Genomic DNA, 16,568 nt, shown 5'->3' with positions numbered 1-16,568 from the left:
GGTGGTGGGAGAGCAGGATCTGTTCTACATGGAGAGGGAGAGGGACCGAAAGACTGAAACTTCTGTGAAAAAGATCAACTCACAGGAGATCTTTTATAATCAATGACTCTCTTACAGTTGTTAAATGCTGCAAATCTCAAATACCTTCAAGCTGTGATTTTTATCCCAAAGGTAGATTACGATGGCATTTTCTATAAGGCAAATAGCAAGATGTAAAGAATAACCAAACAACCAGAGTGTGTGTGTTCTCTTTATAATGCAGACTTTGCTATGTGCAAAAGACAGACTATTTGGCCATGGTGTTTGCTTAAGAGAGGAGCTTCTGTCAGGTGGCCGATGCCATAGCAGATCCATTTTTTTTTTTTCAGTCTCCATAAAGACTGTCAAAAATTGCCAATGCTGACTATATTTCAAGTCGTCTTGGCGGGGTATTGGGAAAAGTTTTCAATTAGCAATAATCACGCCTCAGATAAACCTCATTGGCTACAATACTGCCACTGCACAAAGCTTCATAGCAGATCCATTTTTGCAAAATGTTCTAGCAATTTTTAGATTTGATATGAGGATTCAATAAGATGATTTTACACATATGCACATACACACACATATATATACCTATATGTACATACTGTATAATACCTGGTCAATTATAAAATAAAAAGACAATAAATGATAGCAATTATTTTTAGGAATCAAAATTAATTTCTAGGGATTGAAGTTAGCATACACAATAGAAATACCTTGATAATCTAAAAGCTATACTACAAAGTAATCTCTTAAGACTTTATGCCTCCTCTTCTTCTATCAAAGTTAAAAAATAAAAGTTAGTTTTGTTTTGTTTTTTTATTTCCACATCTTCTGCTAAAAAGGTTCTCCTATGACTAAATAGTTTGAAGAGAAGGGCTGAAGTCCAGGCAACTCACAGACTGGCGAATTAGGCAGTGAACAATTGAGAGTCAACTGAAATGAGTATGAATTTTTAAATTCACAGGTTGAGATCACATCTGTCCATCAAATAATACTATCATTAATTAAGGCATTTGATTTCCACCAAAGCTTGAAAAAAATGCAGGCAGATGTTCTCATTCATTTCATAGATAAAAAACCTGAGGCTCGATGAGACTGTGTGAACCATCTGAAGTAAAAAAGCTTTTTTTTTAAAAAAAAAAAGTGTTTATTTTGGATTAACATGCAGGTTCCTATGATTAGTCTACATTGTTTGCGGTTGTGAGGTATAGTCCCTGTGGTAGTTGAGTCCTTCACAATGGAGATGGTCCTATACCCCTACATTGTACCAGATAGGTGGCAGCCCACCAAGCCCCCACCCCTTTCCTCCCTCCACCCTTCTTGAATTTATTTGTGTTTTTCTGTCCTGTGGGCCTGTAGTTGTTCATCTGCCAGTTTCCAATTAGTATTGAGGACATAGGATGGTTGCCATTCTTGAGATAACTTTACTAAGGAGAATGTTCTTCAACTCCATCTAGGTAAATACAAAAGACGTAAAATCCTTTTCTGGTTGAATAGTATTCCATGGTATACATTACCACAGTTTGTTAACCTATCCATGGGCTGACAGGCACTTGGGTTATTTCCACATCTTTGCAATTGTGAATTGAGCTGCTACATACATTCAAGTGCAAATGTCCTTGTGATAAAATGATCATTTTTCTTCTGGGTAGATACCTAGTAATGAGATTGTGGGATCAAATACAAGGTCTGCTTTTAGTTCTTTGAGGATTCTCCATACTTCTTTCCAAAAAGGCTGGATTAGTTTGTAATCCCACCAACAGTATGTGAGTGTCCCCTTCACTCAGCACCCAGGCCAACATTTGCAGCTTTGGGATTTTGTGATGTGAGGTCTTCTACCTGGAGTTAGGTCATATCTCAAGAGGTTTTTGATTTGCATTTCTCTGATGATTAGGGATGATAAGCATTTTATTCATGCGTTTGTTGGTCATTTGTCTGTCTTTCTGGGGGAAGGGTCTATTCATGTCTCTTTCCAATGAGTAGTGGGGTTGTTTACTCTTTTCTTATTGATTTTCTTGAGTTCTTTGTGGATTCTGGTTATTAGCCCTACAAAGGCTTTTTAATAATGAGGCAAGATAATAACACAGCAGCAACCCAGATTTTTTTGGTAAACTTTTTTGAGCTAAAACTTATTAATGGGAAAATGTACAAGCCTTAAATGTGCAGACCAATGGACTTTCACAAACTGAATAAATTCATGTACATACTACTTAGATCAAGAAATAGAACATTACTAACACCTGGATGTTTCTTTAGTCTACTTTCAATCCCTACCTCCCAAGGTAACCAATATCCTAATGTCTAGTTTCTTTTGCTCATCAGTATGCCTTTGAGATTCCTCCATCTTCTCTATAGATGCTATATGTTTTTCAAATTCACTGCTATATAATATTCCATCATAAGTACACTGAAATTTATTTACCCATCCTTCTATTGGAATCATTTATTTATTAAGTTTTCAATTTGGGGCTGCTATGAGAGCACCCCTGCACATCTATTTTGGTGTATATATGGACACCATTCCTGTTGAGTATGTAACTAGGGGTCCAATTAGTGATATATAGCAGTACCTCTGTAAGTTGACCACCCAAGGGACTGTAACTGGTCAAAACATGGAGGTGGTCAACACAAGGAACTAGGCCTACTGTGCTAAAACATGCATGTGGATCATGTCCGGTCTATGAAAATTAGGTCAACTGAAGGAGGTGGTCAACTGTGGAAGTTCTATGGTATATAGTATGAGCCAGCTCTTCTGACTCTGGGCTCATCCTCAATCTATAAAGATTCTTAGCATGACTAGACTTTTTTTATTAAATGTACACAGCAAGGGAATGGCAAGAGCAGAGTTCTGAGGGGGCGAAGATGGATTGAAACCTTTTATTTGCTGTGGCCATGGAAAAAATACTCAGCAGGGATCCTGGAAACCAGTTTGAAATGCTTGTCTGCCGCATAGTAGATGTGTCATCTTCGCCAAATCTTCACACGCTTGCGGTTGCTATCCCTCGTTCCAAATTGCTCATCTTCTTCCCTCTGTCTTACTCATCTTTCACAGCTCAGCTTCGTTCTCACCTCTTCAGCAAAGCCTTTTCAGATATCCCCAATCCAGAGTCAGCTTTGTCGCAACTTGCTTCAGAGAAACAAGCACTTTAACATTTACTGTTAATTTAAAAGTTAACATTATAACTTTATAATTGATCTTTTGAGAAGTATTGCTCGTTGATAGTAACATCTACATCATTGGGCGGTAGGTTCTGTGTGATATTTTTCCTGCTCACCACATGTGTGTGGAGTCCCCAAGACCACTCTTTGGTTTGATAGGAGGAGTCCTACGAGGACTCATAGGACTCAGCAGATATTTGTACTTGCAGTTATGGTTGTTAGAGTGAAAGGGTGCCAAGCCAAACAGCAAAGGGAACCAGCATATAAGCCAAGTTCAGGGAAACCAAGCATGAGATTCCCAGGGTTCTCTCCCAATGGAGTCACACAGGATGCATTTAATCTCCCAGCAATGAGTTCTGACAACACGTGTGAAACCCATTAGAGAGCCACCTTCCAGGGTTTTCACCGGGGCCTGGGCAGGTAGGCACTCTCTGCTTACTTAGCACATATATAAATCCCAGACTGCCAGAAGAAAAGCAGGGATTCAGCACCGGGGAGTGGAGGGGACCCTCTCAAAATTCATGTTCCCTGGTATCAAGACACCAATTCCAGGCATGGTTCTCAAAATAAGAATTTAGTTTGAGAAAATATCAGGAGGTACTACTTAACAAATTTAAATAACTATTGGTCTTTCTTTAATTGCGGGGATTTCAGAGCCTTTATTTTATGTAAATCTCCACAGGAGGGGGCAGAAATAGAGTATGTAGTATTTCCCAGAACACTTTTTTCCCCTTCTCTTATTGTGTAAGAGATTAGAGTTCTGTGATGAACATGTTGGCAATATCATTGTAATTCCAGCCCTCTTTCTCAGGCCAGTCACCTGCCCACCTTAGCACTTTGCTGTTCAGGTTTAGGGTAAAATAGTCCAATGAACACCTTTCCACTGGCATAGAACATGCTGGAGCTACAGTTGTCAGCCTATTAGTTCTTTTACCTTCTTCTATGCCACTTGTACCCATGATCATAACCCCGTAGCACACATCAGAGATTCCGAATCACAGATAATGGGAAAGTTAAGGGGTTAAGTCTATATTTTCAGTGATAACAAGATAATGTTTATTTGATAGCCTACCTTCTATAACCACTTTCTGTTTCTTAGCAGAATTTTGCAAAGGTAATTTGGTTTTGCAAAGGTAACTTAATTGAAAGTCATTAGCATATTAGTGACCACACAGCACTAACAGTGTAGAACAGAAGTAATTAACCACCGTTCCAGTTGAAAACCTACATTCAGCTCCTTTTCTATTTTCTTCACGGCTTCTGGGGTTGAGACTACTGAAGTGAAGGCTGTGTCAAAGAGGTCATAAATAAAACCACCGCTTTGGATAATTAATATATAGTCTCATAATTTTTTTCAGGCCAAGACTATTAATTTTTGATAAAACGCTATGTATATTCATACAGGAACTCATTTGGAAAAATGGTTTTCATATAAACATGAGAGGAACACCTTATTTTTCTTCCTGGGCTTAATTGAACAATTTTAATACAAAGCAAATTGAATAAAATAAGGTCCAACCTTCTCTGCAAAGCAATAGTTCACTAAGTTTAGCTAGATGTATGCTTAATGAAAAACCATAATTTTTCCATAGATGGAGGAACTGAGACAATGGTAGTTTGTCAAATAATTTAGACCGTATGTTTAGACTCCTCAGTTACTTCTGAAGGTATTGGTAAATGAGCTGGCATCAAGTCTCAACCATGGACAATTAATAGAAACAATTACTGCCGTAGAGACTGATAATTTTTTTTTTCTAATCCTAAAGACAGTAACCAATTATATTTTTTTATAATGAGGATAAAATGAACTATCTCAAAAATAATGCCTGACTAGTGCAGCTGGGTAGCAAATGTCCTTGTGATCATTAAGACTGAGCTGTTCTAAAAGCAGAGCTGTTAGCAACTCCAGCCAGAATGTGCAGATAACTCAGTGTATGGACTCAGGAATACAAGAAGAAATATATCCCAGAGCCCCTTTGCTGCTCTATTATTCTGTGCCATGAAAATCCTGCTGGAGAAGTCATAACAAACTTTGAGAAATATAATAAAGTCAGTGTAGTAACACAGATGAGATGAATCAGTTACAGCCCTGGATTCCAGTACTTCGTGTACTTTCTTTCCTTTGTCCTGCACCATAGGGGTGTATCATTTTATTTTAAAAACTAAAAGTGTTAAATTCTATCATTTAATACCACCATCTTATGAGAAAATTGACACTTTTAAGGCAACAAAATTGAAAGGACAACACAACAAGCTGTTTAGGAAGGGTCTGGAATGTTCTCAAGGTCAAGTTGGAGAGCAGAGTGTCCTCCAGGTGAGCTGCTCCTCAAGGCACGGTCTGCAGAGGATTGGGATGGAACAGCACACACAGAAGCAGAAGCTACTCCCTCTCTCGTATATCTAAGTCCCAGAAAAATGGAGAAACTTTTTTGGAATGGAGAAGATGCTAGAATTAAGGTGTATTTAAGGGGCCTTGAGACTTACAATTTCACTGATCAGTACCTGGTCATTTAAAAAAGAAAAAAGTGAAGGGGTCCATAAAAAGGGCAATATTTTTTTATAAGTAATAACTTTAAAGATATTATCATTTATTATTACCATTTCATATGGAAAATCAAAGACATGTAATGGTAATGAAAAGAAAAGACGTAGTGCCCAACCATCAACATCCTATTTAAATTTTAAAAAAGATGAAAAGCTTTGCAAAAAATATATTTTATTGCTCTTGTTTCCTTTTTAGATAGAGTGGTGAAAATTTTGTTAAGGGCCAAGACTAACCCATGGGCATGGGTCAGACCCACTAATGTGGCTGCTATTCTGGATGTCATCCGTTTTACCCAGTTGACAACTTCATGGTGAGATTTGAAGTATTTAGTTTTGATAACATTGCTATTTTGGCGGCCCATTGCTGTTCACTCAACAAATGATAGTTGACCTGAAGGTTGATGAGATTTCCTTTATTTGTTCTGAAAATATTCAATGATGTCACATTGTCTTTTGAGATCCAAGTCAGATAGAAAAAGCAAAACAATAAATATGGGTGTCTATGACTGGCTTATACAGTCCTGGGAAGGAATTGTCCACAAATCTGGTGTGTCAGAATTAGCTGGCGGTGCTTTTAAAATGTGAAGATTAGGTAGTTCAATTTCAGAAATGCTTAATCAGAATCATTGGCAGGAAAGCCTGAGAGCCTGCGTTTTAATATGCTCTGCATGTAAATCTTATACACACCGAATTTTGGAAATAACTTCAGATGACTGCAAATGGATGAGGTCATATCCTGTTCTTATACCCACGTTAGATAATTTTTTTAGTTCGGTTTTGAAAGATGGGTAGGAATTGAAAGAACTGGAAGGAAAGGGCATTCTTGTTGGAAATAATGATTTGAATGGACACACAGAGGCAAGAGAACAAACTATATTTGGTGTGTGGGGGGAAGAACAGTTTTGTTGGAGAAAACATACCAGGAAAATGAGAAAGCACACAGGAATTAGATCTCAATTGATCACCCCACTAAAAGACACTTCCTTTCCCTACCATGATGCTATAGACTCAGTGGTTCTCAGCCTTCCTAATGCCGTGATATATTTTCTTTTTTTTTTTTTTCAATTGTTGGGGATTCACCGAGGGTACAATAAGCCAGGTTACACTGATTGCATTTGGTAGGTAAAGTCCCTCTTGCAATCATGTCTTGTCCTCAGAAGGTGTGGCATGCACCAAGGCCCCGCCCCCTCCCTCCTTCCCTCTGTATGCTTCCCCCCTCCATAACCTTAATTGGCATCAATTGTCCTCATATCAAAATTGAGTACATAGGATTCATGCTTCTCCATTCTTGTGATGCTTTACTAAGAATAATGTCTTCCACTTCCATCCAGGTTAATACGAAGGATGTAAAGTCTCCATTTTTTTTAATAGCTGAATAGTATTCCATGGTATACATATACCACAGCTTGTTAATCCATTCCTGGGTTGGTTGGCATTTAGGCTGTTTCCACATTTTGGCGATTGTAAATTGAGCTGCAATAAACAGTCTAGTACAAGTGTCCTTATGATAAAAGGATTTTTTTCCTTCTGGGTAAATGCCCAGTAATGGGATTGCAGGATCAAATGGGAAGTCTAGCTTGAGTGCTTTGAGGAAATATGAGATGCCCATATTTCCTTCCAGAAAGTATTGTAATTATTGTAATTCCAGCCCCCTTTCTCAGGCCAGTCACCTGCCCACCTCAGCACTTTGCTGTTCAAACCCACAGGTTGAGAAGTGCTGCTAGAGGGTCTTCAGGTTTTAGTAACCTAGGTTAATAGAGAAACTTTACAGGTTCAAGGTGGAGAAGATTCCTTCTTTGGGGGTTGGATGTGGGGGAGGAGGTAAGATTCTGGAAAGCATGCAATGCTCAATTTTCAATTTTCAATTTACTTATTAATATTCAGCTTTGATCCCTGAATTTAGGAACAAACTCTGACAATCTAATTTTGTTCACAGAATTAATAAATGAGCTTCGTTGATGTGTCTGCTTTCCAACATCCTGTGATAAAACAGTGCTAATGGACTGCTGTGGTGGATAAAGATAAGCACACAAAGGCTGTGATGTACTTTCCCTCCCTTTTTATAATTAACTTTTGAATCTGTTGTGCCTTTCAGGCTATTAAAATAAAATGGTAAGCAGTGAAAGTCCAGTTTAATAACACCAATGGAGAGTAGATCTTGCTATTTTATTTAATATTTTACTTATTTTTAATTTAAACTTCTCATGCTATCAGGCTCTAAACGTTATGCTTTTCCTTACACTGCTGTCTCTCCTGATTCAGGGATGTGTGTTGATTAACTGCACTGAGTGTGGGGATGACACCTCCATTGACTGGCTCAGTGGGAGGTCTGTCCACTGTGAAAACAATCTGGTGCTGGGCCACAAGCCCCTGGTGGACCACACGCCAGAAGGACCCCGCACCCATGCTCTGATGGCTTTTTCTTCTCAACTTCGTCCTGCATCAGGTGGTATTCCACCGCTGTCATACCCATCCCCACTGCCACACAACTCTAAATCATACCACCACATGCCCACAGGAGATAAAAACACAATTAAATTCAAGTAGAGAGGGGAGAAGGGAGGGAGGAAAGAGGAGGAGGGAGGGAGGCAAAGGAAGGGGGGGGCCTGGTGTGCTTTCACCTAACAGGTGTGATGTGGGGGTATACAGCACACCTCCTGGGTGAAGGGCTAAACCCTATCTTGGACTTTACCTGACAGAAACAATGTAACCTAATCATCTGTACCCTTATATTAATCTGAAATTTAAAATAAATAAAGAAATAAACCACACAACCCTAGACCAGGTCAAATGCTGACCTGAACAAAGGTCATGGGCCAAGTGTGGAAGGATAACACAAGGTCACGTGGTACAGAGCACAGCTACCTATATCAGCAGTCACCTGTAAACAGCTCTCCACCCCCTGTGGAAGCGAGTTCTGGTCATAAGAGATTGTATTACTGACTTGTATAGCACACTAGACATTTGGCACATGGATCTTTAGACACGGGGAGGGCAGTATATAAAAGCAACATGCCATAATGCTTAACAGGAGAGACAATTCATCCATTCTCAAATAATGAAGGCTGACTCTGAAAGCTTGACCATGAGTGATTTGATTCTAATCTTTTGTATAGCGGCAGCACCTTCCTGATTTGAACCACAAATAGTGGCATAGGATGTGATTTCAAGTTCAGATTTTGCAGTATCCAATTCAAATTTATCAATAAAATATTAACATACAAATTCTCCAGGACGAAAAATTTGTGTGAAGCTCAACCAGTAGAGCATAGAGAACTCAAATTGAATAGCCGAGCCTGGATGCAAAAGTGATTTTGTAGCTGGAGCTTTATTCCCCAAACAAACAAACAAAGTGAGATTAAGCAAGTCGCCTCGCAGCTTTTGTGAATGAGTCCTCTTCATCGGTGCCAGGGTTTCCTAGTCAGTTTTATTGCAATGCCATGTTCTCAGAACCTGCTGGTGCCAGGAGTGGAGCTGAAGGCGAGTCAAAGGACAGACCCAGCCCCCACCCGCACTGTCTGCACCGGGCCTCACTCCCATCTGAGTGCTTCTCCCGCTCCCTTGCCAGTCCGACAGCAAATTTCAGAGGCTGTGCTTCTGCTAATGTTGTCATGGCTGAAACAATTGATGAATGATTTGAAACCGGAGCCTAAGAAGCATGAAGCAGCTTGTCCTTCTGCCTTAACACCCAAGCTATTATTTGCAAACCTGCTTTAACCTTCTAGTTCTCTCTGGATTTTCTCTGCCCAGAACCTAACCCTTAACTGCAGTACACTCTTTCTCTGGGTCTCTCAAGGTATTTTTGTAATATCCCCCCCCACCAGACATGGAACTCCTCCATTTCCAACCTCCTGGTGAATTTTAAACAGAGTTGACAGAGATCTCCCCGACAGAGTGCTTTCTTCCTTGCTTCTGGTACATTTTCTCTTCCTGGAATGTCTTTGCCAGGCAGGTAGTTTCTGCTCTTTTTTCAGAGGAAGTCTGAGTGGCCGAAGGGAAAAGTCACAGTATTTCAAGTCCAGCAGACAGGGATCAGTTGTGTGGCTGTGGGACATTATTCAACTTTGTGGCAGTTCAGTTTTCTCTGTGTGTCTAGGACTCGGTATGAGGAATGGCTGATGCAGGGCTTGGCATGAAGAAGGTTCTCCACTGATGCCTATACATATATTCATCAATATTTATCAATAATGAGGATAAAGAGAGAGACTTTTTAGAATAGTCACCAAACCCCCACATCCCACATCTCTTGGATCTATAAAAGATGCCGTCTTACACCAGCTGTGGGACAAATGGAGTCCACATGTATATGTGTTCTTGGCTCAAAGAAACTTGGGGAACTTTAGATTAAACAAAAGTAATTAGATGTCTTTATAGCAGGACTTCTCAGAGACTTTAATGTGACTTTAATATTGAGACTCTGTAAGAGGAAGCCATAGCATTCAGCTTTTGCTACACATTTTTAATAGTACAGCTATTAACAGTAGTCAGAACTTTATGTTTGATGATGGTGCATTTTACAAGGGTACATGTCAAATTTACTAAGTGTAGAATATTAATGTCCTAACACAATAATTAAGAAAGTGCAGTGAAGGCTACGTTAACCAGTTTGATGTATTTCAAATTGTATATAAAACCAGCACATTGTACCCCATGAATGCATTAATGTACACAGCTGTGATTTAATGAAAAAAAATAATAATCCAACCTAAAAAAGAAAGAAAGAAAAAATAAGTCTCAAAGTTATCTCCCCTCAATTGTCCCCTCCCAACTCTATTCTTCACTTTTTAAGTTAAGAGAACTAACCTTTGTTGAGTACCTACGAAGTGCTGCATCTGAAACTCAGCTATGCCATGGATTTCTAATTTAAGGCTGGCAACTATCCTGAAAAACCAGAATTATTAGCTCCTGCACAGTTTCCAGATTAGAAAGCTGAGCCTTACTACACAACTGAGCCAAAGTCACAGTTTGGTTGAAACGAGGGAGACAACTAACACTTCCAGTGAAAAAGTGCCTCTCCCCGCCAGCCTATAGAATCAAGAATGAAATCTAACTTACATATGCATGGTCACAATTGATCCCGTGGGTGGAGAGCGATTTTAGCAATAGTGACACCTTGTGGCTCTGTCTGCCCTGCTTAGTAGCCAGAAAGGCTAAAAGAGCTCTTTTCCCAGGCAAGTCCCCCGCTGAGAGCAAGGAACCGCAACATGAGAGTGTGCTGGGAATTTTGCAGGATCATCAATTTGTCATTTCAGAAATCTCCTGAGATGTAAGAGACAGCCGTCTTTTCTCTTCTTTCCCTTTCTCTTTTCTGCTGTTCTTTCCCTCAATCCTTTATATAAACTAAGAAACAGAAAAGTTTACATTTGTGTCCTACTCTACCCAGACCCAAAACAAAAGCGTACATTTTAAATGCACGAGTGACTTTTTGATGTTATCAAAAAACACTAATGGGCCTCAATTTCCACGGGACTTTCAGATTCTGGGAGGCCCTCAGTATAGCCTTGGCATGTGTTTTCAGAGAGATTTCAGATGCTGCTTAATGAAATGGAAAAACAGACACATTTTTCTAAAGCAGCCAAAGTGCTTTTAGGTTTCTTAGAAGATAAGGGGGCTGCTGTCAAGTCATTTAAAGAGTCGTCTGGAAGGAAATTTACAAAGATAGGGGGAAAATAGGAAAGCCCAAACTGGACCACGTAGTGGGGAAAGTCAAAGTTAAAAAGAGAGACTTTTTGAACTAGTCTTTCATTACAAAACCAAGGTCATACATTCGTTCTTAGAGTTCACAGGAGCCAAAGCATTGTCAAAGGTTCTGTTTGGAATTCCAGAGTGGAGAGTTAAAGAGGCACATGAACTTGTTGCAGATTTTCAGAGTTAAGATGGGGTGGCAGCTGGTGGAATGGGAGAGGAAAGGTTTAAAATTTGCAAGGGGTACATGATTCAAAAGACAAAATAAAGAAGTGGAAAAGGAGTGTTTGTGATTTCCATTCACACCCCACTGCAACCACATCATCTCTCTGAGCTTCTGTTGTGCCCGACACAAAAAAGACGCGAATCCTAGAGGGAAGCAGGACAGTCATGTAAAAGACTGACTCCGAAGCCCTTTGCCAACTGTGGTGGTCTGGTAAATGCATCTGTGCCCTGTGCCCTTATTCAGCAGGGAATAAGGATGACGGTGGCAGCTCTGAGAAAGGGAAAAGGAAAATCGGACACAGAGAAGATGGAGAAAGGCTAGAAATGAAATCATGGAATTAAGGAAAGGAAACAAACGGGGAAGTGTTTGTGTATAGTGTCAGAGGCCAGAGACCAACTAAACTATTTTCACCAGGTTAAATGCGGTTTCCAACTGCCTACCGAAAACTATATCCTCAGAATTCCTAGCTGGGGTTTGGGGAATGAGTATAGGAAGCCGGGCAGAGATTCTATGTCTCTGAGCTGCTGCTCATATTCTTTTTTCCAACTTGAATGTTCTCTCCAACCTTACCTCTGATTCAAAATCCTATGTGTCTGCCTGGCAGCACCTCCCATGACTAGTAAGCCCTTACGTAGTTATTGTCAACAATTGCTTTGCTCCCAAGATAGACTCCCGACTATCCAGTTTCTATGAAAACATAGAAACTATGTTTTCATCTTTACATCTCCCCCTGTACTAGCCCAAGGCCGTTGAGCACACCGGATGCCTCCTGAGTAAACGGTCAGGCGTTTAAGTTGGGTACGTGACTACCTGTGCCAGGAGGACTTAACAGCTGTTGCTTCTATTCCAAAAGTGCCGCACTCCAGCCCACTGAGATAGAGGTGGTGTTTTTATAACGGGTTTCTGGCTGAGGAAGGCCAAGATTGAGCCAGCAAAGAGTAGCAGGAGGCTCAGCTAGGAGAGTGTCACTAGGGAGATGGAGGTCCCTGAGTCAATCATATCAACCTGGTTAGGAGGCAAAACAGTAGAAGTGGACCCCTTCCCCCCGCCGTGCTCCCAGCAGGAATCCTGCTCCCGGGCTTGATTCAAACTTCACGCCCTGGCCCCGCAGGGCTGCTGTTCTCGGCGAAGTTACAGCAGCTGCTGTTCCGAGTACTGGAAGCTGTCTTCTAAGGAGTAATTTGTTCATATCAAATGTGTAGGGCTCGAAACAAAGCAGTACATGATAACTTAATTAACACATTCTCAGATAAGACAGTCCTATTTTAAAACAACAAAAAGGAAAAAAAAAAAGTCTTCATAACTCATCCTCAGGAAATGAAGCTCCTTATAACAAAACAACCAAGCTATCTGTCAGCAGCTGCCACCACACTGCCCCTTCATCAGCAGGCGGGTGGGGGACGCTCTGTGTGGGTGCAAAGAGCATCCAGACCCACCATCAGGAGATTCTAACCTCCCCTCCCAGTGCAGGGTCTGCTTGCTGGGGTCACCCTGATCCCAACTCCAAACCCGGGCTTCTCACTGTCTTTCATCAGAGAACACACAAGCCAAGTAAGGCTAGTTCATGACTATTATTTTTTTAGACATTGGGAATGGGGAGACAGGAATTCAGCTGTGCCCATAGAGCTGTGAAAGCCAAACTCATTTAGTCCCTTAGGGTAGGCCGTTCTCCTCAGGAGAATGAATCTAGTGCCAAGGGGTCTGGAAGCCCCAGGGCTGCCGACTTGTTCAGCTGCGTCCTCTGTGACTAACTGAAACCAAATACAGAGAAAGCCCTTCCCCTTCCCCACTCCAAGCCTCTCAAAGACATTGCCCATAGTTGACAGAACATTTTGTACCATTTTCATTGATATTCAGCGATATTTTCAAGCTGTAGTGAGTTTTTCCCTTTCCTTTTAGATGTCCTATAAGGCTATTTCTACATCTCTTATTCATTTTTGTTTATAAATTATTAGCATATAAATTATAAATGTCAATCCTAGAAAAATGTGATCTTAAAGAATAATATATAGTGGGAAATGAGACTCAAAATATCTCCATTAATTAACAAGCTACTAATGATTTCATAGTCATACTTTGAGACATCTACTCTCTCTCTCTCTCTCCTCAAAAGTACCAAAATGGACACACCTATCCCACCCAATCTCTATCTCATAAGGCTTTTCTAAAATCTGCCTTTCCACTGCCCCAAGACAGAGGAAAGCTGTATTGTTCACCAGAAAGTTCTAGGGCCCCTTTCCTCCTGAAGTCTCCATCATGAACTGTTTACAGAGAAGCTGCTCCTTTGCACAAGTATCGTTGAGGAATTTCTTTCCCTATTTAGGTCACCTTCCTACTTGCCTCTTGATACCAGTGAACACATTGTCAGAAAACAAAACTACTCCGACTGAACCAAGTGACAGGTGCATAAAGTATCAAACTATCTCAAAGGTTATCACAAACCCTGCTTTACGTGTGGAAAGTGCAGTCCATTTTCCTTCCCAGTGAGAATGTGCGAAAGGATTTCCTTCTCAGACATTCGTGATCAGATAAGAAGCGGTGAGACAGAGATGGGTTAAGTGTCTGATTTGGGATGGTTTCTTTGAAGGTTACTTTGGTGGAATTGCCAACTTTAAAGCTATGACAGCTTTTGATCAAAGCACAGTGAATGTAAATGACAAGGAGTCATTGGCACAGAGAAATTTGCCGTCCTCGGAAAGGGGGAAATGTGCAGAAATACACTGGAGTAGCAGGCTGGATAACAGTGGAGATTCTTCTCTCCCAGTTATCTCTAAAAGGAAGTTCGGTATGGTCAGGATCTGAATTTGCTCTGCACTTTTTATCAGAGGTTTTCATATTATCAAGGAAGAAGAGTAATAGAATAAGTCCTCTGCTGACAGCTTTCCTATCCTTTGGTTTATTGGTGTGTATATTTTGCTAACAGCAGCATAGAATAAAGATTCTAGGGAAGGGAGATAGCAACGAAGTTAAGGAAATAGGTTTGGGGGAGGTCTGTCTGTTGAATCCAGGCTTCCCTGTAGACTCTTGGAATAACTTTACCAAGCTGACTGGTCTCATCTATGCAAGGGAGATAAAATGAGTTTTATCTTATAAGGGTGTTATAAAATGAGGAGATGTAAGTAAATAGCTTGTACTTCATAACTGTGTAATAAATGTTTGTTTTATTCTAGAAGTTCTGCCCAGAACTAAAGGTGGACACCCAGTTGATTTGACCCCTTCCCCCACCTTCTTCATCTCAAAGTATTGCTTTTGAAGCCAAAAATATTTACATATGTAGTGAGCACACACTTTGGTTAGCAAACTTGAGGGTGCAGGAACTATTTGCCTTGTATCATCCTTCACAGCAATCGGGAATTTTATGTCAGTTATTACAGACTCTCCTCCCTTAGTTGTGCCAGAATCTCACAGATTTAAGGGTACTTGGGAAAGGGAGTGGGCTGCTCATGTTCACTACATCATGGCTGCCAGTGCCTTTCTCATGATCTGCCTGCTGTGGTCCCTTGAACCAAGGGTCCACCCATGTCAGTAACAGAATCTTAGCTATTGTGGGAAACCAGAGAGCCACTTGAAATGAGCCCTGTCATTTGCACTGTCAAAGGCTGCTTGTCTCATCATCCCCCAGAACCTTAGCAAAATCTCAGTTGATTCAAGCTTTTCCAACCCTGTCCCCTGGTCGTCTTCTCTCTTATATCCTACTCAAATTCTAGCTGCAAGGATAGGAAGAACCACAAAGCCTTGTTTGAAAAAAATGGAAGCAGGTAAATCTTTGGGAGGTCAAGGGCAAAGCAATAGTTCAATTAATTATCCTGCCACATACACACGATATCATCAGTTTTCTTCAGCACCAGGGTAATCAAATGAGAAATTTCTCCCTGTTGCATCCAGCCTGGAAAAAATATATCTTGTAAGAAGTGTAGAATGAGAATTCCTTGAGGAGGTAATTATTTAGCCACTTGTCTGCCTTACAGGTCAGCTCGTCTACTCACAAACTTCCCAACATTTCCAAGGGACATTCTTGGCCTTTGCTCACTCTTCCCTCAGCCACAAGTGCATTTGCCTCCATCTTCTTAGAGCTGTTTCTCAATTCTTAGAGCCTGGAACAAATGCCATCTCTTCTATGAAGTCCTTTGTGCTTTGTACACCCTCCCCTTCAGCTCCAATCAATTACTTCTCCTTTCTCCCTCCACACTTAGACCAAGACCGAGCACTTAATCTTTCTGCATCTTGGACTGTTGTTTTTATTTTTTTTCTGTGTCTGCTTCTACAAGATGGTAAGAATCTCGGAAACAAAGTAGGGGTAGTGACAAATAATTATGTCCTGAAAAGAATTAGAGTCAATTTCAATTAAACAGGGTAATGATATAAGAAAGAGAATGGCTCGCCCTATATGTAATTTCCTTTATGTTTAAAATGAGAAAATGCAAAATGTATTTTACTTCTTTGGTTTGTTTATGTTTAAGAGTAGGAGACTGGTATAAAACAATGATTCTTAATCCTGATTGCATATCAAAATATATTATTTTCTTTCTTTTTTGGGGGGGGTTGTTGCAATTTGTCTGGGGCTGGGTTCAAACCTGCCACCCTTGGTATATGGGGCTGCCCCCTAAAATATATGATTTTCTGAAAGTAGCAATGCCCAAACCCCACCCTCAGAATTCTGATATAACTGGTCTAAGGCATTGATATTTTTTTTAAAGCCCTCTTGGTGATCTCAGAGTTCAGCCAAGGTTGAGAAACATTGGTATAGAGATGAATCCCATTTTCCTGCAATTTACTAAGATTTCTTTAATAACGTTTCTAACTTTCCTATTGCCTCAATTTCCCAATTTATTTACCATCCTTTTGTATCTGGGAATATTTGTGAGCCACCTTACATTCTTTTGAGAATTGGCAGGGTTTAAAAATAACCAAGCCACTTAAATGATGA

General features: G+C 40.4%; 1 non-coding gene across 1 annotated transcript; it reads right to left on the bottom strand.

Annotated features, from left to right (window-relative positions):
• Positions 1–368: 368 nt before the first annotated feature.
• Positions 369–509, bottom strand: LOC128560442 (U4 spliceosomal RNA). The gene has a single exon (XR_008372951.1). It is a non-coding gene; the product is annotated as a U4 spliceosomal RNA (small nuclear RNA).
• Positions 510–16,568: the final 16,059 nt, after the last annotated feature.

The sequence above is a fragment of the Nycticebus coucang genome, chromosome 11, assembly GCF_027406575.1.
Source record: "Nycticebus coucang isolate mNycCou1 chromosome 11, mNycCou1.pri, whole genome shotgun sequence".
NCBI lineage: Eukaryota > Metazoa > Chordata > Mammalia > Primates > Lorisidae > Nycticebus > Nycticebus coucang.
The sequence above is the reverse complement of the archived record's forward strand: the minus strand, read 5'-3'. Positions and strand labels throughout refer to the sequence as shown.